The sequence below is a fragment of the Saccopteryx bilineata genome, chromosome 4 (genome assembly GCF_036850765.1).
Source record: "Saccopteryx bilineata isolate mSacBil1 chromosome 4, mSacBil1_pri_phased_curated, whole genome shotgun sequence".
In the NCBI taxonomy this organism is placed as follows: domain Eukaryota; kingdom Metazoa; phylum Chordata; class Mammalia; order Chiroptera; family Emballonuridae; genus Saccopteryx; species Saccopteryx bilineata.
Window position 1 is genome coordinate 197163347 of NC_089493.1, and position 24848 is coordinate 197188194.

Consider the following 24848-nt stretch of genomic DNA (forward strand, 5'->3'; position numbering starts at 1 on the left):
CCGCAGGGCGGCTGCAAGAACGGAATCCCCGCTTCTTCCGCTTGAACGGGGGAAACTCCAGGCGCAGTGTCTGACACCGACACTTCGATACATAGCAGAACAGTAAAAGCGTTCCACGGAGTTTCCACGGAGGGAGGGAAGCTGGTCTTAAGGACCGAGGACACCGAGGTGACACGTGAGACAGAGCAGCTGCGTGGAGGGAGCCTGGACAGCATGAAGCTGCCCCACCCCCACCCAGGGCACGCAGACCACCCACAGAGGCCTGTGCAGTGCCCGCCAGCCCCGCACGGGGGCTGTGTGCCCTTGGCTAAGAGCTCCGCCCGCCGGCAGACGGCTGCGTCAGTCTGCTGCTGAGACCCACTGGTTGTGGGCTTCAGGTGGGGCAGGCGACTCTCCCGGGCCCCTTCCGTGTCTCCACTGTGAGTGAGCAACAAGACCCCCTCGGAGCACTGTGGTTACTACTGCTATTGTCGCCGGGACCAGGCGATTTGTGGAGACGTGTAAGGAAAAGAAATGCCAAGACAGGCGGTGCTTGTGCACGTGGGCTTAACGCTGCCAAACACAGCCACACACCCGAGTGTGCGAATTCACCCGGGGATAAGCGATGTCCCCTGCACTGGAGGACACGGGAGAATGGACGATGGTGGCTGCTCCCGGCCAGTTAAAGCTACTGGCAGCATGACTGCCGGGCAAGGGAAAGATTCAAGTGCAGAAGTCATCTGCTGCAGAGCTCAGGGCCTGCTACCCACGAACTGCATCAGTTCCTTAGTTAGCGCACCGACATATGAAGGTACCGGGACCTCCTCCGATTGTCCCCGGGGCCAGCCGTGGGGCGGCACACTGGGACGTCTCTGCTCCACACTCTCTGTCTTGCTCTCCCGTCCCCGGAGGAAGGGCAGGCTTCTTTCTCTAACGGGCAGCGTGCAGCTAGCTCGCCCGCCCGGGCTTAGTTCAGAGTCAAGCAGAGACGTCTGGTGTCATTTCAGAAGCCTTCACCTGGGGCGGGCCACCTCGGACTCCGTAAACAATGGTGACCCCCACGGGACCTGCGTGGGGATGGTAGCCGCAGAGAAAGAAGTCTGAATGGCCCGGCATCACCGTTCTACATTATTATTATTTTTTTTTTATAAATTTTTATTAATGGTAATGGGATGACATTAATAAATCAGGGTACATATATTCAAAGAAAACATGTCTAGGTTATTTTGTCATCAAATTATGTTGCAAACCCCTCGCCCAAAGTCAGATTGTCCTCCGTCACCCTCTATCTAGTTCTCTGTGTCCCTCCCCCTCCCCCTAACTCTCTCCCTCCCTCCCTCCCATGTCTTCCCTCCCCCCCCCCACCCTTGGTAACCACCACACTCTTGTCCATGTCTCTTAGTCTCATTTTTATGTTCCACCAATGTATGGAATCATGTAGTTCTTGTTTTTTTCTGATTTACTTATTTCACTCCTTATAATGTTATCAAGATCCCACCATTTTGCTGTAAATGATCTGATGTCATCATTTCTTATGGCTGAGTAGTATTCCATAGTGTATATGTGCCACATCTTCTTTATCCAGTCTTCTATTGAAGGGCTTTTTGGTTGTTTCCATGTCTTGGCCACTGTGAACAGTGCTGCAATGAACATGGGGCTACATGTGTCTTCACGTATCAATGTTTCTGAGGTTTTGGGGTATATACCCAGTAGAGGGATTGCTGGGTCATAAGGTAGTTCTATTTGCAGTTTTTTGAGGAACCACCATACTTTCCTCCATAATGGTTATACTACTTTACAGTCCCACCAACAGTGAATGAGGGTTCCTTTTTCTCCACAGCCTCTCCAACATTTGCTATTACCCGTCTTGTTGATAATAGCTAATCTAACAGGAGTGAGGTGGTATCTCATTGTAGTTTTGATTTGCATTTCTCTAATAACTAATGAAGCTGAGCATCTTTTCATATATCTGTTGGCCATTTGTATCTCTTCCTGGGAGAAGTGTCTGTTCATGTCCTCTTCCCATTTTTTTATTGGATTGTTTGTTTGTTTGTTGTTGAGTTTTATGAGTTCTTTGTAAATTTTGGATATTAGGCCCTTATCTGAGCTGTCGTTTGAAAATATCAGTTCCCATATAGTTGGCTGTCTGTTTATTTTGATATCAGTTTCTCTTGCTGAGCAAAAACTTTTAATTCTGATGTAGTCCCATTCATTTATCTTTGCCTTCACTTCTCTTGCCATTGGAGTCAAGTTCATAAAATGTTCTTTAAAACCCAGGTCCATGATTTTAGTACCTATGTCTTCTTCTATGTACTTTATTGTTTCAGGTCTTATATTTAGGTCTTTGATCCATTTTGAATTAATTTTAGTACACGGGGACAGGCTGTAGTCGAGTTTCATTCTTTTGCATGTGGCTTTCCAGTTTTCCCAACACCATTTGTTGAAGAGGCTTTCTTTTCTCCATTGTGTGTTGTTGGCCCCTTTATCAAAGATTATTTGACCATATATATGTGGTTTTATTTCTGGGCTTTCTATTCTGTTCCATTGGTCTGAGTGTCTATTTTTTTGCCAATACCATGCTGTTTTGATTATCGTGGCCCTATAATATAGTTTAAAGTCAGGTATTGTAATGCCCCCAGCTTCATTCTTTTTCCTTAGGATTGTTTTGGCTATTCGGGGTTTTTTATAGTTCCATATAAATCTGATGATTTTTTGTTCCATTTCTTTAAAAAATCTCATAGGGATTTTGATGGGAATTGCATTAAATTTGTATATTGCTTTGGGTAATATGGCCATTTTGATTATATTTATTCTTCCTATCCAAGAACAAGGAATATTTTTCCATCTCATTGTATCTTTTTCGATTTCCCTTAACAATGCTTTGTAATTTTCATTATATAGGTCCTTTACGTTCTTTGTTATGTTTATTCCTAGGTATTTTATTTTTTTTGTTGCAATCGTGAAGGGGATTATTTTTTTGAGTTCGTTTTCTAATATTTCATTGTTGGCATATAGAAAGGCTATGGACTTTTGTATGTTAATTTTGTATCCTGCGACCTTACTGTATTGGTTTATTGTTTCTAATAATCTTTTTGTGTAGTCCTTCGGGTTTTTCGATGTATAGGATCATATCATCAGCAAAAAGTGATAGCTTTACTTCTTCTTTTCCGATATGGATGCCTTTTATTTCTTTGTCTTGTCTGATTGCTCTGGCCAGAACTTCTAGCACCACGTTGAATAAGAGTGGAGAGAGTGGACAACCCTGTCTTGTTCCTGATTTAAGGTAGAAAGTCCTCAGTTTTATGCCGTTTAATAGGATGTTGGCTGATGGTTTATCATATATGGCCTTTATCATGTTGAGATATTTTCCTTCTATACCCATTTTGTTGAGAGTCTTAAACATAAAATTGTGTTGTATTTTATCAAAAGCCTTTTCTGCATCTATAGATAAGATCATGTGGTTTTTGTTCTTTGTTTTGTTGATATGGTGTATTACGTTAACCGTTTTGCGTATGTTGAACCATCCTTGAGATTCTGGGATGAATCCCACTTGATCATGATGTATTATTTTTTTAATATGTTGTTGTATTCGGTTTGCCAGTATTTTGTTTAGTATTTTAGCATCTGTATTCATTAGAGATATTGGTCTGTAGTTTTCTTTCTTTGTGCCATCCTTGCCAGGTTTTGGTATGAGGGTTATGTTGGCCTCATAAAATGTGTTTGGAAGTATTGCTTCTTCTTCAATTTTTTGGAAGACTTTGAGTAGAACAGGAACCAAGTCTTCTTTGAATGTTTGATAGAATTCACTAGTATAACCATCTTGGCCTGGACTTTTATTTTTGGGGAGATTTTTAATAGTTTTTTCTATTTCCTCCCTGCTGATTGGTCTGTTTAGGCTTTCTGCTTCTTCATGACTCAGTCTAGGAAGGTTGTATTGTTCCATTTCCAAGTCTAGGAATTTATCCATTTCTTCTAGATTGTTGTATTTGGTGGCATATAATTTTTCATAGTATTCTACAATAATTCTTTGTATTTCTATGATGTCTGTGGTGATCTCTCCTCTTTCATTTTTGATTTTATTTATTTGAGACCTGTGTCTTTTTTCCTTGGTGAGTCTTGCCAAGGGTTTGTCAATTTTGTTGATCTTTTCAAAGAACCAGCTCCTTGTTTTATTGATTTTTTCTATAGTTTTTCTGTTCTCTATTTCATTTATTTCTGCTCTGATTTTTATTATCTCCTTTCTTCGGCTGGTTTTGGGTTGTCTTTGTTCTTCTTTTTCTAGTTCCTTAAGGTGTGAAGTTAAGTGGTTTACTTCGGCTCTCTCTTGTTTGTTCATATAGGCCTGAAGTGATATGAACTTTCCTCTTATTACTGCTTTTGCTGCATCCCAGAGATTCTGATATGTCGTATTTTCATTTTCATTTGTCTGTATATATCTTTTGATTTCTGCGCTTATTTCTTCTTTGACCCATTCATTTTTTAGAAGTATGTTGTTTAGTTTCCACATTTTTTGTGGGTTTTTTCCCCTCTTTTTTTGCAGTTGAATTCTAGTTTCAAGGCTTTATGATCAGAAAATATGCTTGGTACAATTTCAATTTTTCTAAATTTGCTGATATTGTCTTTGTGGCCCAACATATGGTCAATTCTTGAGAATGTTCCATGTACACTAGAGAAAAATGTATACTCTGTCGCTTTGGAATGAAGTGTCCTGTAGATGTCTATCATATCCAGGTGTTCTAGTATTTCGTTTAAGGCCACTATATCTTTATTGATTCTCTGTTTGGATGACCGATCTAGAGCCGTCAGTGGTGTATTGAGGTCTCCAAGTATGATTGTATTTTTGTTAGTTTTTGTTTTAAGGTCAATAAGTAGCTGTCTTATATATTTTGGTGCTCCTTGGTTTGGTGCATATATATTAAGGATTGTTATGTCTTCTTGATTCAACTTCCCCTTAATCATTATGAAATGACCATTTTTGTCTCTGAGTACTTTTTCTGTCTTGTAGTCAGCATTATTAGATATGAGTATTGCTACACCTGCTTTTTTTTGGGTGTTGTTTGCTTGGAGTATTGTTTTCCAGCCTTTCACTTTGAATTTGTTTTTATCCTTGTTGCTTAGATGTGTTTCTTGTAGGCAGCATATAGTTGGGTTTTCTTTTTTAATCCATTCTGCTACTCTGTGTCTTTTTATTGGTAAGTTTAATCCATTTACATTTAGTGTAATTATTGACACTTGTGGGTTCCCTACTGCCATTTTATAAATTGCTTTTCTGTTAGTTTTGTATCTAGTTTGATTCTTCTCTTTTGTTTTTCTATCATTTGTTTTTGTTTGTTTGTGTTCCATACTTCTTTCCTCTGTTACTACCTTTTTTAAGTCAAGTGTTTTTGTGGTGGTTTTTTTAAGGGTGGTTACCATTAAGTAATGAAAAGGGTACCTACCATATTCATTGTAGTACCCTATCTTATAAGTATTTCTGCACTTCATCATCCTTTGCTACTGTTAATCTCCATCCTCTCCCCCCTTTTTTTTCCTTTGTTGTCACAGTTTAAGTATGGTTTTATTGTGTTCTTGGTGGAGCTGTTACTTGTGGTGTTGTTTTCTTTTGTTCTTTGAATCTGGTTGGAAAACCCCCCTTAGTATTTCCTGTAGTGGGGGCTTTCTGTTGATAAATTCTCTCATCTTTTCTGTATTTGTGAATGTTTTTATATCTCCTTCATACTTGAAGGATAGCTTTGATGGGTATAGTATTCTTGGCTGAAAGTTCCTCTCTTTCAGGGCTTTAAATATTGGGGTCCACTCTCTTCTAGCTTGTAGAGTTTCTGCTGAGAAATCTGATGATAATCTAATAGGCCTTCCTTTATATGTTGTACTCTTCTTTTCCCTGGCTGCCTTGAGAATTTTTTCTTTGTCATTGGTTTGTGTCATCTTTATTATGATGTGCCTTGGAGTGGGTTTGTTGGGGTTAAGAAAACTTGGTGTTCTGTTTGCTTCTTGAATTTGAGGCTTTAGTTCCTTCCACAGGCTTGGGAAGTTCTCGTCTATTATTTGTTTGAGTATATTCTCCATTCCATTTTCTTTCTCTTCTCCCTCTGATATACCTATTATTCTTATGTTATTCTTTCTGATGGAGTCAGACAATTCCTGTAGGGCTTTCTCATTTTTTATTATTTTGAGTCTCTTTCTTCTTCTCTCTGTTGTGCCTCAAGTTGTTTGTCTTCTATTTCACTAATCCTATCTTCAATCTGGGCTGTTCTGTTAGCTAAGCTTGTTACCTCGTTTTTCAGCTCATGAATTGAGTTTTTCATTTCTGTTTGATTTGTTTTTATAGTTTCAATTTCCTTGGTAATATATTCTTTGTGTTCATTGAGTTGTTTTCTGATCTCCCTATATTGCCTTTCTGTGTTTTCTTGTATATCTCTGAGTATTTTTAAGATTTCTATTTTAAATTCTTTGTCATTTAGCTCCAAGGCTTCCAATATGTTAAGTCTTTTCTCCATAGATTTTTTCCACATCTATTTGTGTTACCTCTCTTTCTTTTGTATCCATAATATTCGATTTCCTCTTTCTTATCGGCATCTGAGGGTGGTCTTATTGATAGCACGCAGGCGCACTCCCTCGCGGCTTGAATGAGCGTCGCTGCGGTAGCTTCCTCCACACCCTCGTCTCTCAGATTCAAGTGATAACAGTCCTTTTGCTTTCAGTTTGTGTGGAACTCCGGAATGCTCCGAGGATAAATTTTTCTGTTTCTAGTTGATAAATTTGTTGTGATTTAGGGGAGAGCTGTCGGACGCGCTTCTCACGGCGCCATTTCCGTGACGTCCCGTTCTACATTATTTATAATGACCCGTAGGAGAGCCCGCTCACGGCTGGTTGGATGGAGAATTCTGTCGCGGGCTGGGGATGATGACGGGCGAGGCTTTGTCTAATTAACAATTTCTGAAGCCTGTTCTGAAATGTAAAGCCAGATCTCTGATTTTCCTCATTTTTTCCCTTTTCTTTTTTTTTTTTTTTTCTTCACCTTTGAACATAGTCCGGGTAAACAAACACACTCGCCGGAACAGCAGCAGCCGTGAATCACGGCCGACCGGGGGTCACACGGGGAAGGGACTGAGCAGAGATGAAAGGCTTCATCTCCTGTTTCTCTGGGCTATTCACGGGCCTCGCTCTGGAGCCTGCACCTTTAATATAAGATAAATAATACATTTACAGCCTCCTGGTTTTAACAAGACAAATGCTATTGTGTTTTGGGGGTTTCGCTGATACATGATAGACTGGGAAGCTTGCTTTTAATTCGCTCCCGTAACTCGCAAAGAACAAAGGGAACTTGATGGGCTTGAATGCTATTAATAAGTTGATCCCTCAAACTTACTCTAAACAGATTGACTGCCTTTTTACTAAGGCGGTACCTTTGAAGCTCTTAGTTAATGGAATTTTATTATTTTCTAGATTTATTTTTCTTGATCTTGAGAAACCAAAAGACGGCCAGAACGACTTACTTTATAGCCCGCGTGATAGGTTTTTTATTTCCCCCTCCAACAAATGCATAAATGTATTCTTTTAGGCTAAATAACAATTATCAAATGAGATGTGGTTATGGACTGAATGTTTCCACCCCCCTGAGTTCATCTGTGGAAGCCCTAACCCCCAAGGTGATGGTACTTGGGAGAGGAGACATTTGGGAGGTGTTTTAAGTCACGAGCACCGTCCTCACGATGGGATCAGCACCCTCTAAGAGGACCCTGAAGGCTCTCGAAAATGCTCTCCTCCCCCCCACCCACCCCCACCCCCACGTGAGGACACAGCGAGATGAGAACTCTCACCAGGAACCGAATTAGCCAACACCTTGATCCTGGACTTTCAGCCTCCAAGAACCGTGAGACATCGATTTCTGTGGTGTAAGCCACCCAGTCGATGGTCTTTGGTTATGAGGGCCAGAGCAGACCAAGACAGATCTCAGTGTAAACGTCAGAACTTCTCTTCTGAGAAGCCGCAGAGGCATTCTTTGGGCTCCTCACGAGTGAGTGTCAGGCAGTGATCACTCAAGCAACTGGGAAAACTCCTCTCCTGCACGTCCAGCTGCCAAGTGGCTCCGACACGAGAGCCCTGCTCAGACGTTTTCTGTTAATTCAGGGGAGGTGCCTTTTACGTCGTCCGTCATTTCTGAGCCTTATTAACGACCTCTTCTCCTAATCTGAGAGCTACGATCTTACTTGTTTCACTAGACTTTCTTTCCAACTTCCTTCCCCCCCCTTTATCACCTGTTGCTTTATTTGGTTTCAGTCACTGGTTTGCTTCGTCACGTTGAACGTGCGGTCTTTCTCCTGAGGTCACGCAGCCTGGGCGGTGAGCGCTGCATCCACTCATGTGCTCCCTCAGCGGCGGGGACTGTGCACGTGTGAAGTGGGGTGCCGTGGGGTGGGAGGTGGGGGCTGCACCCCTACACCCGGCACCCGGCACCAGCCGGGGGCACTGACCAGAGTCAAAGGCACAGGGAGGAGGCTGAGCTCCCTCCCCAGACTCATCTACTCCCCGGAACCAGAACCCCACGGGGAGGAGGCTGAGCTCTCTCCCCGGGTTCATCTACTCCCCGGAACCAGAACCCCACGGGGAGGAGGCTGAGCTCCCTCCCCGGGCTCATCTGCTGCCCGGAACCAGAACCCCACAGGGAGGAGGCTGAGCTCCCTCCCCGGGCTCATCTACTCCCCAGAACCAGAACCCCACGGGGAGGAGACTGAGCTCCCTCCCCGGGCTCATCTACTCCCCGGAACCAGAACCCCACGGGGAGGAGGCTGAGCTCATCTACTCCCCGGAACCAGAACCCCACGGGGAGGAGGCTGAGCTCATCTACTCCCCGGAACCAGAACCCCACGGGGAGGAGGCTGAGCTCATCTACTCCCCGGAACCAGAACCCCACGGGGAGGAGGCTGAGCTCATCTACTCCCCGGAACCAGAACCCCACGGGGAGGAGGCTGAGCTCATCTACTCCCCGGAACCAGAACCCCACGGGGAGGAGGCCGAGCTCTCTCCCCGGACTCATCTACTCCCCGGAACCAGAACCCGGGCCCCGCTGGTCCCCTCACCCCCAGCTCTGGCTTCAGTTAACAACAGCGGAAGGAGTGCGTCCAAACCCACTCAAACGGGGACAACACAGTCTGCTTGTGGAAGGGCGGCGAGCCCGCGGCTCCATAGCCCAGTCTGTCCACATCGTCCAAGCGAACAATCTGGAATCCTGTGACACACACACACACACCCTGATCCTCAGAACCCAGGTGGAAACACCAGCTTTGCGAAGAACAGCCCCTAAAATCCAGGCCTGCCTTCAGTAGATGTTCAGAGTGTGCCTGTGTCCAGGCCTCCGTCCCCCTCTGCCTCTCCCTGGTTCCTTAACGAGCACTGGAACCAGAGGGGGACCGGTCAGAACGGCGGGGGGGGGGGGGGGGCTGCACGGGACCCCCCACCCCTGCGTGCCTCAGAGAATCACAATTAGCCTGACCGCAGCCACCACCAGGCAGCTGGGTCCCAGGCAGCCTTCAGCGCGGCAGCCGGGCTTTGTCCCTGAGCGAATCCTCAGAAGTCACCCAACCCCTGGGGAGAGGATCATTTGATGATTCTTCCTACTGAAAGGCCGGCTTTGGCGGAAGTGCTCATTACCCAGGTGCTGGGCGCCTGTGGACACCGCTGCTCTCCAGGGGACAGCTGGGCGCCTGTGGACACCACTGCCCTCCAGGGGACAGCTGCATCGATTGTCCCTCAGCCTCACTCTTCCCGCAGCCAACGGACCCGCCCCCGTTCCTGGTGGTGCTCAAGCCTGTGTGGGACCCCACCACGGGCCCGACAGCGCAGCGCCCTCTTCTCAGCCCTCCCAGCTCGACCCTGCCCACTGCCCAGGCCTCCGTGGGGTCATTTGCGTTCTTCTGCCCCCCACCCCCACCCCCAGCCCCACCCCCACCCCAGTCACAGCTGCTCCATGCCGGGCCCCTGTCCCGGTTCTGGCCCTAATTCTACCACAGTCTCTGGTTCTGCAGCAACTCCCCCACCCTCCGCCCCAACCCAGCCCAGCCTATCTTCCACTATGAGACCAGAGAAATCTTAAGTCTTTAAAATTCATGTCTATGGTCCCCACCACTCTGAGAGAAAGCTAGGAGCACTGCCCACGTGGCCCCTACGGTCCCCACCCGGGCTGTACGCAGGAGTCCTGGGGTACCCCGTGCTTCTCCTCACGGCTGGGGGGGGTCACTGGGCTGCTGCCTCTGTGGGAACACTGCTGCCCTCGCCTGCTCTCACCTGCCCCGCAGCCGAAACACGCCCTGATACGGGAGTTCTTCTCTGCGCCCTGTGTCGATGCACCGCCACGTTTAACGCCCTGACACGGGAGTTCTTCTCTGCGCCCTGTGTCGCATGCACCGCCACGTTGAACACCGCTCAGCCCGGGGACCCGGTCTGAATCCCCCACAGCACGGAAAGCTCTCTGGGGGCAATGAGAGGCCTGTCTTGTTCACAGTGAAATCCCTTGTACCCAGCACTGTGCCTGTCACACAACAGGCACCGGATACGGAGCCCCTGAGGAGCGTCCGTCGGTCTCCATGGAGCCAGCCTCATCGGAATAAAACAAAAACAGAATATAATAATAGAAGTGGCCGGCCCTGGCCGGTTGGCTCAGCGGTAGAGCGTCGGCCTGGCGTGCAGGGGACCCGGGTTCGATTCCTGGCCAGGGCACATAGGAGAAGCGCCCATTTGCTTCTCCACCCCTCCCCCTCCTTCCTCTCTCTCTATCTCTCTCTTCCCCTCCCGCAGCGAGGCTCCATTGGAGCAAAGATGGCCCGGGCGCTGGGGATGGCTCCTTGGCCTGTGCCCCAGGCGCTAGAGTGGCTCTGGTCGCGGCAGAGCGACGCCCCGGAGGGGCAGAGCATCGCCCCCTGGTGGGCAGAGCGTTGCCCCTGGTGGGCGAGCCGGGTGGATCCTGGTCGGGCGCATGTGGGAGTCTGTCTGACTATCTCTCCCCGTTTCCAGCTTCAGAAAAATACAAAAAAAAAAAAACAACAAACAAACAAAAAAAAGAAATAATAGAAGTGGCCATTCGCTGAGCACACACACTGTAAACTGACTTTGCCAAGACCTTTCATATGCTTGACTCATTTAATCTGTAGCTCTCTCTGGCACATTCTGGCTGCCTCCCCTGCGGGCATCCAGTGGGCTCTTCATTTTACTGTGGAAATTACATGATGTCCACACCAAGCCCAAGTCTTGGTACCCCCCCATCATGAATATAATTCCATATTCGTGCCCTGAGGTCTAAAAGAGTCCTAATTCCCCAAACAAGCTCTTACCTCCTCTTCCATGAGGCATTTTTTTTGTGTAGGACTATCCTTCGTTAAAAAAAAAAAATATCCTACTTTACAAAACTTCACAAAATACCATCAAACAAATGAAAAGCCTGGCAAAGTGACAGTAAAAAAGCGGGAATGTGCGTAACGTAAGATTAGAAATGACTGACTTGTCACTCTTCCTCTCATCCACGGTACTTTGAACAAGAGTGAGCACCCCACAGATGGTGTTTGAATTGAATTAAGATGCATCAGTCACTTCTTGCTGATCTGTAAGCTTCATTTAGCGAGTCAGGTGCCCTTCCTTTGACGGTTAGGCACTGGTGGTAGTTAGCCAGTTAATCCGGTGTATTCGGATGTTCAACGAGCAGATTTTGAAGATCTTCCTTAATAGGATAGTAAGTGAAGAGTAGCCTTGGTAAGAGAAGGGAGAGGATGAGAAGAGGGGTGACTGGGGACTGTCTAAGGGCTCAGCTATTACCTCAAAAATACAGGCACCGGCCCTGGCCGGTTGGCTCAGCAGTAGAGCGTCGGCCTGGGGTGCAGGGGACCCGGGTTCGATTCCCGGCCAGGGCACATAGGAGAAGTGCCCATTTGCTTCTCCACCCCCCTCTTCCTCTCTGTCTCTCTCTTCCCCTCCCGCAGCCAAGGCTCCATTGGAGCAAAGATGGCCCGGGCGCTGGGGATGGCTCCTTGGCCTCTGCCCCAGGCGCTAGAGTGGCTCTGGTCGCAGAAGAGTGACGCCCTGGAGGGGCAGAGCATCGCCCCCTGGTGGGCAGAGCGTCGCCCCTGGTGGGCGTGCCGGGTGGATCCCGGTCGGGCGCATGCGGGAGTCTGTCTGACTGTCTCTCCCCGTTTCCAGCTTCAGAAAAATACAAAAAAAAATACAGGCATCCAGTGTGGCTCAATATACCCTTGTTTGTACGGAGAATAATACAGCCGTCAGGGATGCAAGTGTAGACTGTCCCATGTCCCCACAGCTGTACAAGCCGACTTCTGCCCCACCTGCTCTACAAAGAGAAGGACGGTTATCCTAGCTATTATGTACCTCGTTTAAGTAAAAACCAACTTCAATAAGCCAACTCTAGATTAAATCACCTAGGGTACTTCGATAGGAATTTAAAAAGAAACATTCCAACAGGAAGACCCCAAATTTCATTAAAGGAGTGTTATGTATTTATTGGTTTAGGATGATTCCAAAACACTTGTGTATGGCCAAACCGAAGCTGGGTTGTTTTTTTTTCCGAGAGTAAAGCTTCTTTGCTGAAGGAGTGGGGTCAGCTGTGTCAGGAGGTGACCGTCTCCGCTGAGGTGGGTGACCAGCAGTCAGCAGCAGCTCAGCCCCAGAGGGCCCCACTGGGGCTTACGGGTAAGAGCATGAAGACACCACTGCCGGAAAGGGCCGTGTAGACTATAAACACCTGGAGTCTCTGTGAGGACGGCCCGAGGGTGTTGTGTGTCCCTGCAAGACTGCCTGCCCTTGGCGGAGCTAAACGGCTTTCAAAAACCCTTGGGACATTAGCTGCTGCCCTGGTAAAGGTGATTTTTATCAGCAGTGATAAAAACTGTCTAGCAGCCCCGAGAAGAACACCTGCCCATCAAGGATACAGCAACACGCTCTCGCAACATCAGCCCCCGCCTGCTGAGTCCCCCAAGCACCAGCCCCCATGCGGACTTCCTCTCCCCTGCCCTGCCTGGAACGGCCGGTGACTCGTCCACGCCTGGGTGGGAGCGTTCCTCCTGGGCGCATATTAAGAGACAGGCTCTGAGGCCCTGGCCAGTTGGCTCAGCGGTAGAGCGTCAGCCTGGCGTGCGGGGGACCCGGGTTCGATTCCCGGCCAGGGCACATAGGAGAAGTGCCCATTTGCTTCTCCACCCCCCCTCCTTCCTCTCTCTCTCTTCCCCTCCCGCACCCAAGGCTCCATTGGAGCAAAGATGGCCCGGGCACTGAGGATGGCTCTGTGGCCTCTGCCTCAGGCGATAGAGTGGCTCTGGTCGCAACAGAGTGACGCCCCGGAGGGGCAGAGCATCGCCCCCTGGTGGGCGTGCCAGGTGATCCCGGTCAGGCGCATGCGGGAGTCTGTCTGACTGTCTCTCCCCATTTCCAGCTTCAGAAAAATACAAAAAAAAAAAAAAAAAAGAGACAGGCTCCGATATATCTATATAGATATATCTATATATATATATATATATGCTGTTGGCTGGTGACATTATCATAATTCCTACAGGGAACCTCTCTGCTCTCTAAGCTATGGGCAGAGACTATCTCAGTCTCTGAGTATTGTTTACCGCCCCCCAAAACAAAACGGTAAAATAGAGGAGAAAATCATAAAACTTGAGCTCACTGGGAAAACACAAAACAAGTGTACACTCTAAGTACCGCCTCTCGGTCCGTGTTCTGACAGAATCCCACACCGCAGGCGGTAAACACACAAATCACCGGAGATTAAAGACGCGGGCGCGCGCGCTTGCAAAGTAAGCGAGCCCAGCATGGTCACGACGGACTCTGGGCATTTATGTGTTCACAGAAATCAGTGAGCAAAATAAAGAACGTTCATTTGTGGTCCAATGAAGCCCTTTGTGGAGCAAAGCTGGAAAAGCCTTGGGGGGGGGAGGGCTCCCGTCTGTGTGGAAACCCGCCCCCGCCCCCGCCCCCCACCCCCACCCCTTCCGCGAGCCTCGGCATGCCCTGCTGTGGGCCACGGCCAGGCCGCTGCCCTCTGTGTCTGTGGTGCAGGTTAACGGCTGTGTTGTTATAAATAAAACTGTCATTAGAAAACAGAAGCGTCTCCAGAGAAGAGACTTTGAGAGATCCTCCCAGCAGCGAGGGGTTCCATGGGGGTCCCTGCTGTTGGGGAAGAGGCTGAGGAGAGCAGGGAAGTGGCGGCCGAAGGCTTGTCCCCAGCCAACAGGACCCTGGGGCTCCCGCGGGGAAGGCGGGGTCCCTGGCTTCAGTCCTGCCTCTCAGATGATGGAGCTGCTGTCTGCCGGTGGGAACTCCGGACGGTGAGGAAAACAGAGTGATAAGGAGTAAATGACCCTCGGAAGGCCAGAGCTGGAGAAAGACACTGCGCCTCGGGGAGGAAGTGGCCAAAGGACACCCCCCCCCCCGACACAGTTTCTACTCAACTAGAAAACCCAGTGTCAGCGTCACAAAGAGCCAGCCCAGCAGATTTTCAGTCAAAGTCTTCCTCTCTGAGTAACAAATGTGTAACGCGCAATCGGAGTGAATTTCCTTTCCGAAGGGCAGAGCAGAGGCCAGAGAGTGCCCGCGCACAGACGCCCCGGCCCTCCGGCTGGGTTCACCCGCAACCCGCAGGCCCGAGCAAGGAGGCTTTGCTGCTGGGTCAGGGTGACCTCACTGCTCTGTGGACAGACAGTGAGCCGGGCCGCCCTTCGAGACCTTTCACAGGCTTCAGAAGGATGCCACTGAGACACATCTCATTAAACCACAGTGCACTCCACACCCAACTTCTCAAAAATAAAAATAAGTTTTCTGGTCCCACTACCGCCAACAGCTGTGCTCCTCTCTGAAACAAAGACTCCTCATCTGCTGAGCTCGGGGAGCCAGGCAGCCGGCTGGGCTTCCTGTCCCTACTGGCGGCTCTGCAGCCCACAACCAAAACGGGGCTCGGTCCTGGCAAATGACCTGTGCTCCCCGCATCCTTCTATCAGCTCACATCTGGTTCCAGCTTGTGGGCCAGCCTCTTGTTGTCTTGTTCTCCTCACTTCTAACCGATACATGTTTCTTGTTTTCTCTGTATCCTTTTCACCAAATTTTTATTTTATTTTTTTGTATTTTTCTGAAATGAGAAGCGGGGAGGCAGTCAGGCAGACTCCCGCATGCGCCCGACTGAGATCCACCCAACTAGCCCAACAGGGGGCGATGCTCTGCCCATCTGGGGCGTCGCTCTGTTGCAACCAGAGCCATTCTAGCGCCTGAGGTGGAGGCCATGGAGCCATCCTCATCGCCCGGGGCCAACTTTGCTCCAATGGAGCTTTGGCTGCAGGAGAGAAAGAGAGAGGAAGGAGAGGGGGAGGGGTGGAGAAGCAGATGGGTGCTTCTCCTGTGTGCCCTGGCCGGGAATCAAACCCGAGACTTCCACACACAGGGCCGACGCTCTACCGCTGAGCCAACTGGCCAGGGCTAACTTTCTCACCAACTTTAAATGCATTTTAAAACTAAGCAAGATATACATTTTTCAATGAGCAAAGAAAATATAAAAGTTACAAACTCATTTACTTTACAAATGAGAAAATTACAGTCCAAATAACCACCTATTGCAGCAGTGTGGCATTAAATATATATATATAAGGTCTACAGGAAAGTTCTGTCCGTTTCTATCACAAGTTTCGACACGTAAGCACATGTCTATTTGGTGCATGTGTGCCTCTCTATTTTTATCACTTAATGTATACATACTGACATAGCGAATTAGCTAAAACAAAGTGGATTCACATTAGTCTTATGTGTTAAGTGATAGTGTACCCATGGCTACTGATAAAGTTCATTGACGCCACTGTAATTTTTACGAATTTCAACAAGGAAGAAATGCTACAGAAGCATGTCTGTCGCACCCACCATATTCCCTGGACTTAGCACCCTCCGACTATCACTTGTTTTTTGTCCTTACAAAATTTTTTGAAGGGCAAAAAATTCAAAAATGAAGATATCAAACAAGCACTGGTTCAATTTTTCGCATCAAAAGATAAAACGTTTTTCAAAAATGGGGATATACAAATTGCCCTCACGCTGGCAAGAAATCATTAATAATAATGACAATTATATTATTTAATAAAGTTTATTGACGGTAAGAAAAATATGTATTTTGTTTTATTCCAAAAATGGACAGAACTTTCTGGTAGACCATATATATATATATATATATATATATATATATATATATATATATATATGCCATGCTAAACAGTTGGGAATAAATCAGAAGTTAAACTGAAGATAAAGGTTGTATAGTGAAAAAAAAGTTAATAAGGCAATTTGTAGTTTCTTTGGAAAAATATTTTCTACATATCAACGACATAAAATGCACATAAACTCCTAGGCAGCAGCAGGTTGTTGCACTGTGACTGGTGTTTGCAGGAGCCTGGTGACCACCATTCCCCATCACAGACTCTCTGAATGAGGTCAATTTAGGGAAAAAAATCATTTCATTATCAGGGAGCATGCCAGAGGCCACATCTATTCAGTGTCACCAAAGGTAGAGTCATAAATTATAGAAAGGCTTCATCTGCCAAGGTTCCGCTCTTGGCTATGGACGGCTGGTGCAAATCGCTCCTGAGGTCCTCTGGAATGTGGTCATGACTAACCTCGGGGACACTCGGAATGTTTACCAGAAGGAAGCCCAAAAGACACCGAGGGGGGGAGGAGTCAAAATTCTATTCGAGGCCCTGGCCGGTTGGCTCAGCGGTAGAGCGTCGGCCTGGCGTGCGGGGGACCCGGGTTCGATTCCCGGCCAGGGCACATAGGAGAAGCGCCCATTTGCTTCTCCACCCCCACCCCCTCCTTCCTCTCTGTCTCTCTCTTCCCCTCCCACAGCCAAGGCTCCATTGGAGCAAAGATGGCCCGGGTGCTGGGGATGGCTCCTTAGCCTCTGCCCCAGGTGCTAGAGTGGCTCTGGTCACGGCAGAGCGACGCCCCGGAGAGGCAGAGCATCGCCCTCTGGTGGGCAGAGCGTCGCCCCTGGTGGGCGTGCCGGGTGGATCCCAGTCGGGCGCATGCGGGAGTCTGTCTGTCTCTCCCCGTTTCCAGCTTCAGAAAAAAAATAAATAAATAAAATAAAAAAAATTCTATTCGACAAAAACCCCTTGAATATTAATCATTGGAGGGATTCAGAGATGAACCACTCATCGTCCCTGACCAGAATAATCTGAAATCTAATGAGGAGGAAAAACATGCAGGGTAGAGCGCGCAGAAGAATGATTGAGTGACAACGGCCACAGCAGACGTGCCCTGAGTGACGGGGGCATGGAGGAGGAAGACACCTTCACCTGGATGGTGTCACGGAGCTGTCTAAAGTGGCTGCCCAACAGAGGACGTGAACGGACGCCTGTATGACCACTAGTAACACCAGTTCGAACAGCAAACCTCTCGGCGACGGCCCCTCTGGCAATCCACAGAGACGGTGGGTGGCAGACCAGCAGATGCACAGCCGTCCTAACCCCACTCCCGTGAGGAACCAGAGTGAACAAACACCAGGAAAGCCTTGGGGGTTAGCCTCCCATAACTGACCCCTGGGGAATGGAAACAAAATGAAGAACGGGGAAGGTAGGTGAGCGGATGACCCAAGCCTGGGCACGGCTGAATCAGCGTACCACCACCAACGCCCACCACCTCGCTGTGACCTGTCATGCTTCCTAACGTACAACGTATCCTGTGTCTCGTTTACTTTTTAAAAATTTTACGGTGATCGTTTAGTTCCACCAGGGCAAGGATTCTTTGTGTGTGTGTGTGTGTGTGTGTGTGTGTACGTTGCCTACTTTGTCTAAATGCCAAGACATCACAATGGGCACTCAATAAATATTTATTGAACGAACCAATGACGATGAGCTCTACAAGAAAAGTTCACACCAATTAACCCAGCGCTTCTGTTTCTAGAAATAACCCTCGAGTAATAGCTACCATGTATTAAGAGGGTTATTGTGTGGCAGACGTGCTCTGATCCGGTCATAGGGTTCAGCCGTTAAGTTCTCGCAACGATCCGTGGAGGAAGTGAGACACAGAGGTTAATTCCTTGCCCCGAGGTTACACAGCAACCAGTGGAGCACTGCTCTTTCTAAGTATAATAGATAACCTGAAACGTGAGGCTGTGTTTTACAGACTGTAAAACCGTCTAAATACCTCACAGCAGAGGGCAGCTTCCAACACGTTACTCTGCACCCACAAGGGGAATATCCCATACTCATCGAAACCCATCTGCTTTCAAAGCATGTTAACCGTGTGAGAGATAGTGTTAAAGCACAAGACCAGGACGCACCATTAAATACATACTGAGATCTCAACCGTAGGTGTAGAAAATAACAATTAGGAGAAAATGCACCTATTCTTCTTTCCCTCCTAACCTCAGGGGCAGAGGCTTTTAATTAAGCATACATACGCTTCCACGCATGGCATTTTATTAATGGCCCGTGCAGGGGGGCCCCCTTTTGTTTATACAGATGGGATTGATTTAAATCCATTCCCCCGGCTCATCCCACAACCCCTGCCAAGAGCAATTACTAACAGTATTCTGCCGCTTCCCTTTCCCCGCCTCCTTCCTTCTGGTAACATCTAACCACGCCCCTGGGCACAGCGGCCGCCCCCAGGTGCTCCACGTTGGCCTCCACATCTTCCCCCCCCCCCCCACTGCTTCCCTAGAAAGGACCCCCCAAAAAACTTCCTGCCTCCCTGTCTAGAGGTAATGTTGCCACAAGCCTCGTGCCTGTCCCTTCCCTCAGTTATCGACAATGTCCTTGGCGTGTATACCCAGGAGAAGGCGTGCTGGGTGGGCCACAGAGCGCATGGTCCTAATTGGATTAAGACCTTCAGACGGCTCTCCCAAACCGCCGCAGGAAGGAGGCTCCATGCCCACCCCAGGGCACAAAAATCCCTGTCCTCACACCGTCCCCCCCCCCCCCCCCCCCCCGCCCTGGCAAGCGCCTCGTTCAGCTTTCTAACTCTCACTAGCTTAGCAGCGACTGTCACATCGTGCATCAGTTCTCACTTCTCTGATTACCGGTGAGTTTGATGATTTCATCATGTGCTGGTTAGCCGCCTGGGTTTCCGCTTGTGTACAGCTGATGCCTCCGTCTCTCTCTCTCACACACACTTCTGTTGAAATCACCATCCCCTTCATTCAGTTTTGCGGGAGAGCCTTGCGATTCTAAACACACAGACTTGCTACAATGAGAGAGGACGCCTGTACCCTCTCTCATTGTGCCATCTGTCCCAGCGTCACCAAAGGTGCCCCTGTGTTCCCTACGGCTTTATGCTCCTGTTGAAGTTTATCAATTCTCTAAGTGCTTCTGTTAAAAGTTTTTTTTATCAAGTCCTTAAAAACAGACAAGTAAAATTCTGAATAGACCGAGTTGAATTTCAAGATAGCTTAGGAAGAACTGACACCTTTTTTTAATACTACATCACATAACTGTCTTTTATTAGTTTTAAAATTTCTCTCTAAAGGGATATTGTGCGTTCTTGATTAATTCATAGGCACTATATAGCTTCTGTTCTATTATGGGCAGTATGTTTTATTGCATTTTAATCGGATCTTACTGGTATAGATCAGTTATATTGATTCTTATAGACGGATCCTATATACAGCGATGTCACCATACTCATTAGTTCTAATAATCAGCTTATTACATTGATGGTGAAGATGACGATATTGTCCATAAACAATGATAATTTATTCCTGCCGATACTTAGGCGTCATTTCCTCTTCTTCCTGGGCAGTGTTCACCGGGACATCAACGCTACGCTAAGGGCAGCAGAGACAGTGGGCAGATGGGGGTGGGCACTTTCGACTGGATCTCTCAAACTCCATTCTTCTCTCCCTGTATCCGGCTAGGTCCAGAAATCCAAAACCTGCATTTCTTAGACTCCTTCCCGGCTAAGACTCTGGAGGCAACCTGAGATCTGTCAGCGAGATGCACTCTCGTGAGATTTGAAAGAGAAAGGCAATGTAGAAGCCACCTGCCTGCTCGAGTGGACAGTGGACAGCCAGGCTGGGGATGTGTTTGTGGGGCCTGCGTCTGCATTCTGGAGCCTAGTCACCAGTTGTTGTTTTTTTGTTTTGTTTTTTTGTTTTTTTTACATTGTTTAAGTCTATATAAAGTTTTTGTCTCATGGAGGAGAGAATACCCGAATAGGTTAGACTTTGTTAGTATAGCAAGCTCAAATTGTGTCAGACAGTTTTGCATCTGCCACAGAGTGTTGCTTGCAAGCCTGGTCACCAGTTTTTAGGGGTAAAAAGCTAATAGTGGTGACCGTGAAAGCAGCAGCAACTTTCTGTCTCCTGGATTGTGACTACAGTGGTCTGACCTTGAGGCCTGTCCCTGACAGCGGCCCCTTCCGACAACGTGTTCACTGTCTGATCTAAGGTACCACCTCTCTTTCTTCTGGAAAACCGAGAATTATTTGTTGTTTCCCTGCACGAAACTAGGACGGACAGTGGTGGTGTGCTTGTATTCTTCTCTGTATTAGAGGGCATTTAAAGTTTCTGGTAAGTATAACCTCTGATAGAGTTTTTAATATGTAACCTAAAGGAAGGTCCCTTCCATTCCTAGTAATATTACATGTGTGTGCTTTTAAAATCCCAGGTAGCTGCTGAACTCTATTAGATGCTTTAGCTACAACCGTTTGAGAGAAGCATATTTTTTTCTTTCATTCCTTTAATGTGAAGAAGTATACTCATGCATTTCCGGGTGGTTTCCGAAGCTTTGCGAAACATGCTGGGCATCTTTCTCTCGACGCACAATTTTGTGGAACAGTCTGTGAAAGGTGAGAAGTCACTGCCTTAAACGTTGACCGTGTTCTCACCGACGAGATTCTCCCTGGAAATTTGAGACAAAAGCTCTTTGACGATTTCCACGGAGTGGTCTGATCTTACCTTGGCCTAGTCCAGTTATCTGCTTTTTCTCCTGACAGTTCTAACACTGTCTTATTCGTCTTTCAAAGAGCCAGCTTTTTTTTTTTTAATTAATTGTGTTCACATAGATTCTAGAGTCACCCCGAATGCATCCTCCCTCCCCCCTATTCCCCTCAACATCTCCCTTGCCCCCCTCCCGATAGCACCCTCCCCCCTTCCCTTCAGGTTTATCCCATCCTATCATCCCCTTTCCCTCTGTCCTCTTTTCCTCTCGTCCCTTTGATCCCTCCTCTATCTCTATTCCGTTCCTCAGTTCACATTACTCCTTGGATTCCTCAAATGAGTGATTTCTGAAGCTGGAAACGGGGAGAGACAGTCAGACAGACTCCCGCATGCGCCCAACTGGGATCCACCCGGCACACCCACCAGGGGTGATGCTCTGCCCACCAGGGGGCGATGCTCTGCCCACCAGGGGGTGATGCTCTGCCCCTCCGGGGCGTCGCTCTGTCGCGACCAGAGCCACTCTAGCGCCTGGGGCAGAGGCCAAGGAGCCATCCCCAGCGCCCGGGCCATCTTTGCTCCAATGGAGCCTCGGCTGCGGGAGGGGAAGAGAGAGACAGAGAGGAAGGAGAGGGATGGAGAAGCAGATGGGCACTTCTCCTGTTGCCCTGGCCGGGAATCGAACCCGGGACCTCTGCACGCCAGGCCGATGCTCTACCACTGAGCCAACCGGCCAGGGCTGTACCAAAGCTTTTTAATCCACTCGTCCACTGACAGACACTTGGGCTGTTTCCAGATCTTCACTATTGTGAACAATGCTGCCATAAACATGGGGGTGCATTTCTTCTTTTCAGTCGGTGATATGGTGTCCTTGGGGTATACTCCTAAAAGTGGGATGGCTGGGTCAAAGGGCAGTTCCATTTCTAATATTTTGAGGAATCTCCATACTGTTTTCCACAGTGGCTGCACCAGTCTGCATTCCTACCAGCAGCGCAGGAGGGTTCCCCTTTCTCCACATCCTCGCCAGCACTTATTCTGTGTTGTTTTGTTGATGAGCGCCATTCTGACTGGTGTGAGGTGGTATCTCATTGTAGTTTTAATTTGCATTTCTCTAATGATTAGTGATGTTGAGCATTTTTTCATATGCCTATTGGCCATCTGTGTGTCCTTTTTGGAGAAGTGTCTATTCATTTCTTGTGCCCATTTTTTTTATTGGATTGTTTGTCTTCCTGGTGTTGAGTTTTACAAGTTCTTTATAAATTTTGGTTATTAATCCCTTATCAGACGTATTGTCAAATATATTCTCCCATTGTATAGTTTGTTTTTTTATTCTGTTCATATTGTCTTTAGCTTTGCAAAAGCTTTTTAGTTTGATATAGTCCCATTTGTTTATCCTATCTTTTATTTCTTTTGCCTGTGGAGATAATTCAGCAAAGATATTGCTGCAATAGATGTCGATGAGCTTACTGCCTAAATTTTCTTCTAGGATACTTATGGCTTCACTATTTACATTTAAGTCCTTTATCCACTTTGGTTTAATTTTGTGCATGGTGTAAGTTGGTGGTCTAGTTTCATTTTTTTGCAGGTAGCTGTCCAGTTTTCCCAACATCATTTGTTAAAGAGACTGTCTTTACTCCAATGTATGCTCTTACCTCCTTTGTCAAATATCAATTGTCCATAAAGATGTAGGTTTACTTCTGGATTCTCTGCTCTGGTCCATTGATCTATATGCCTGTTCTTATGCCAGTACCAAGCTGTTTTGAGTACAATGGCCTTGTAGTATAACTTGATATCAGGAAATGTGACACCTCCCACTTTATTCTTCTTTTTCAAGATTTCTGAGGCTATTTGTGTTAATTTTTGGTTCCATATAAATTTTTGGAATATGTGTTCTATATCTTTGAAGTATGTCATTGCTATTTTAATTGGTATTGCATTGAATTTATAAATTGCTTTGAGTAATATAGACATTTTAATTATATTTGTTCTTCCAAACCATGAGCACGGTATATGCTTCCACTTGTTTGTGTCTTCCTTGATTTCTTTTATCAATGTTTTATAATTTTCTGAGTACAAGTCTTTAACCTCTTTGGTGAAATTTACTCCTAGGTTTTTTTTTTTTTTTGGTTGCAATAGTGAAGGGGATTGTTTCCTTAATTTCTCTTTCTGACAGTTCATTGTTCGTGTATAAAAATGCCTCTGGTTTCTGTGTATTAATTTTATATCCTGCCACGTTGCTGAATTCATTTATTAGGTCCAGTAGTTTTTTGCCTGAGACTTTAGGGTTTTCTATATACAGTACCATATCATCTGCAAATAATGATAGTTTTACTTCTTCTTTTCCAACTTGAATGCCTTTTATTTCTTCTTCTTGTATGATTGCTGTGGCTAGGACTTCCGGGACTATGTTGAATAAGAGTGGTGAAAGGGGGCACCCCTACCCTGTTCCTGATTTTAGGGGAATTGCTTTTAATTTTTGCCCAATGAGTATGATGTTGGCTGTGGGTTTCTCATAGATAGCCTTTATCATGTTGAGGTATGTTCCCTGTATTCCCACCTTGCTAACAGTTTTGATCATACTTAGGTGCTGGATTTTATCAAATGCTTTTTCTGCATCTATTGAAATTATCATGTCGTTTTTCTCTTTCCTTTTGTTTATGTGGTGAATCACATTAATTGATTTACGAATGTTGTACCATCCTTGCCTCCCCAGAATAAATCCCACTTGATCATGATGTATGATTTTTTTCATGTATTGCTGGATCCGGTTTGCTAATATTTTGTTGAGGATTTTAGCATCTAAATTCATCAGGGATATTGACCTATAATTTTCTTTCTTTCTGTTGTCTTTGCCTGGTTTTGGAATCAGAATTATGCTCACCTCATAAAAGTAACTTGGAAATGTTCTTTCCTCTTGAATTTTTTGAAATAGCTTGAGAAGGATAGGAGTTAGTTCTTCTTTGAATATTTGGTAGAATTCACCAGTGAAACCACTGGGCCCAGGAGTTTTGTTTTTGGGGAGCTTTTTGATAACTGTTTCTATCTCTTTTGTTGTAATCGGTCTGATTAGGTTTTCTGATTCTTCCAGATTGATTTTTGGAAGATTTTTGTTTCAAGGAATTTGTCCATTTCACCTAGGTTGTCTAATTTTTTGGCATACAGTTCTTCATAGTATTTTCCTACAATATTTTGTATTTCTGTTGTGTCGGTTGTTATTTCTCCACTCTCATTTCTAATTTTATTTATTTGAGTCCTCTCTCTTCTTATCTTGGTGAGTCTTGTTAAAGGTTCATTGATCTTGTTTACCCTTTCAAAGAAACAGCTCTTGGTTTCATTGATCCTCTGTATTGTTTCTTTAGCTTCTATGGCATTTATTTCCACTCTGATCTTTATTATTTCCTTCCTTCTTTACTTGCTGTTCTTTTTCTGGTTCTTTTAGATAAAGGGTTATTTATTTGAGCTTTTTCGAGCTTCTTAAGGAATGCCTGTAGTGCTATGAACTTCCCTGTCAGGACTGCTTTTGCTGTGCCCCATAAATTTTGAGTTGTTGTTTGCTCATTATCATTTGTTTCTAGGAATTTTTTTATTTCTTCTTTGATTTCATTGTTAACCCATTCATTATTTAATAACATGCTGTTTAGTTTCCATGTGTTTTGAGTATTTTTCAGTTTTTCTGTTGTGGTTAATTTCTAATTTCATGCCACTGTGATCAGAGAAAATGCTTGATATTATTTCAATCTTCTTAAATTTGTTGAGACTGCTTTTGTGCCCTAACATGTGGTCTATCTTAGAGAATGTACCATGAGCACTTGAAAAAAAATGTATATGCTGCTGCTTTAGGGTGGAAGGTTCTGTAGATATCTATTAAATCAAGTTGATCTAGTGTGTCCTTTAAGTCTGCTGTTTCTTTGTTAATTTTCTTTCTTGAGGATCTATCTAGTGATGTTAGTGGGGTATT

The 24848-nt window shown here is 46.4% G+C and overlaps 1 protein-coding gene and 1 non-coding gene across 2 annotated transcripts in view; both read right to left on the reverse strand.

The window, feature by feature from the left end:
* Nucleotides 1-24848, reverse strand: part of SDK1 (sidekick cell adhesion molecule 1) — a 771944-nt gene that overhangs the window by 486055 nt on the left and 261041 nt on the right. The window lies entirely within an intron of this gene.
* Nucleotides 20117-20241, reverse strand: LOC136337128 (small nucleolar RNA SNORA28). Its single transcript, XR_010731828.1, has one exon. It is a non-coding gene; the product is annotated as a small nucleolar RNA SNORA28 (small nucleolar RNA).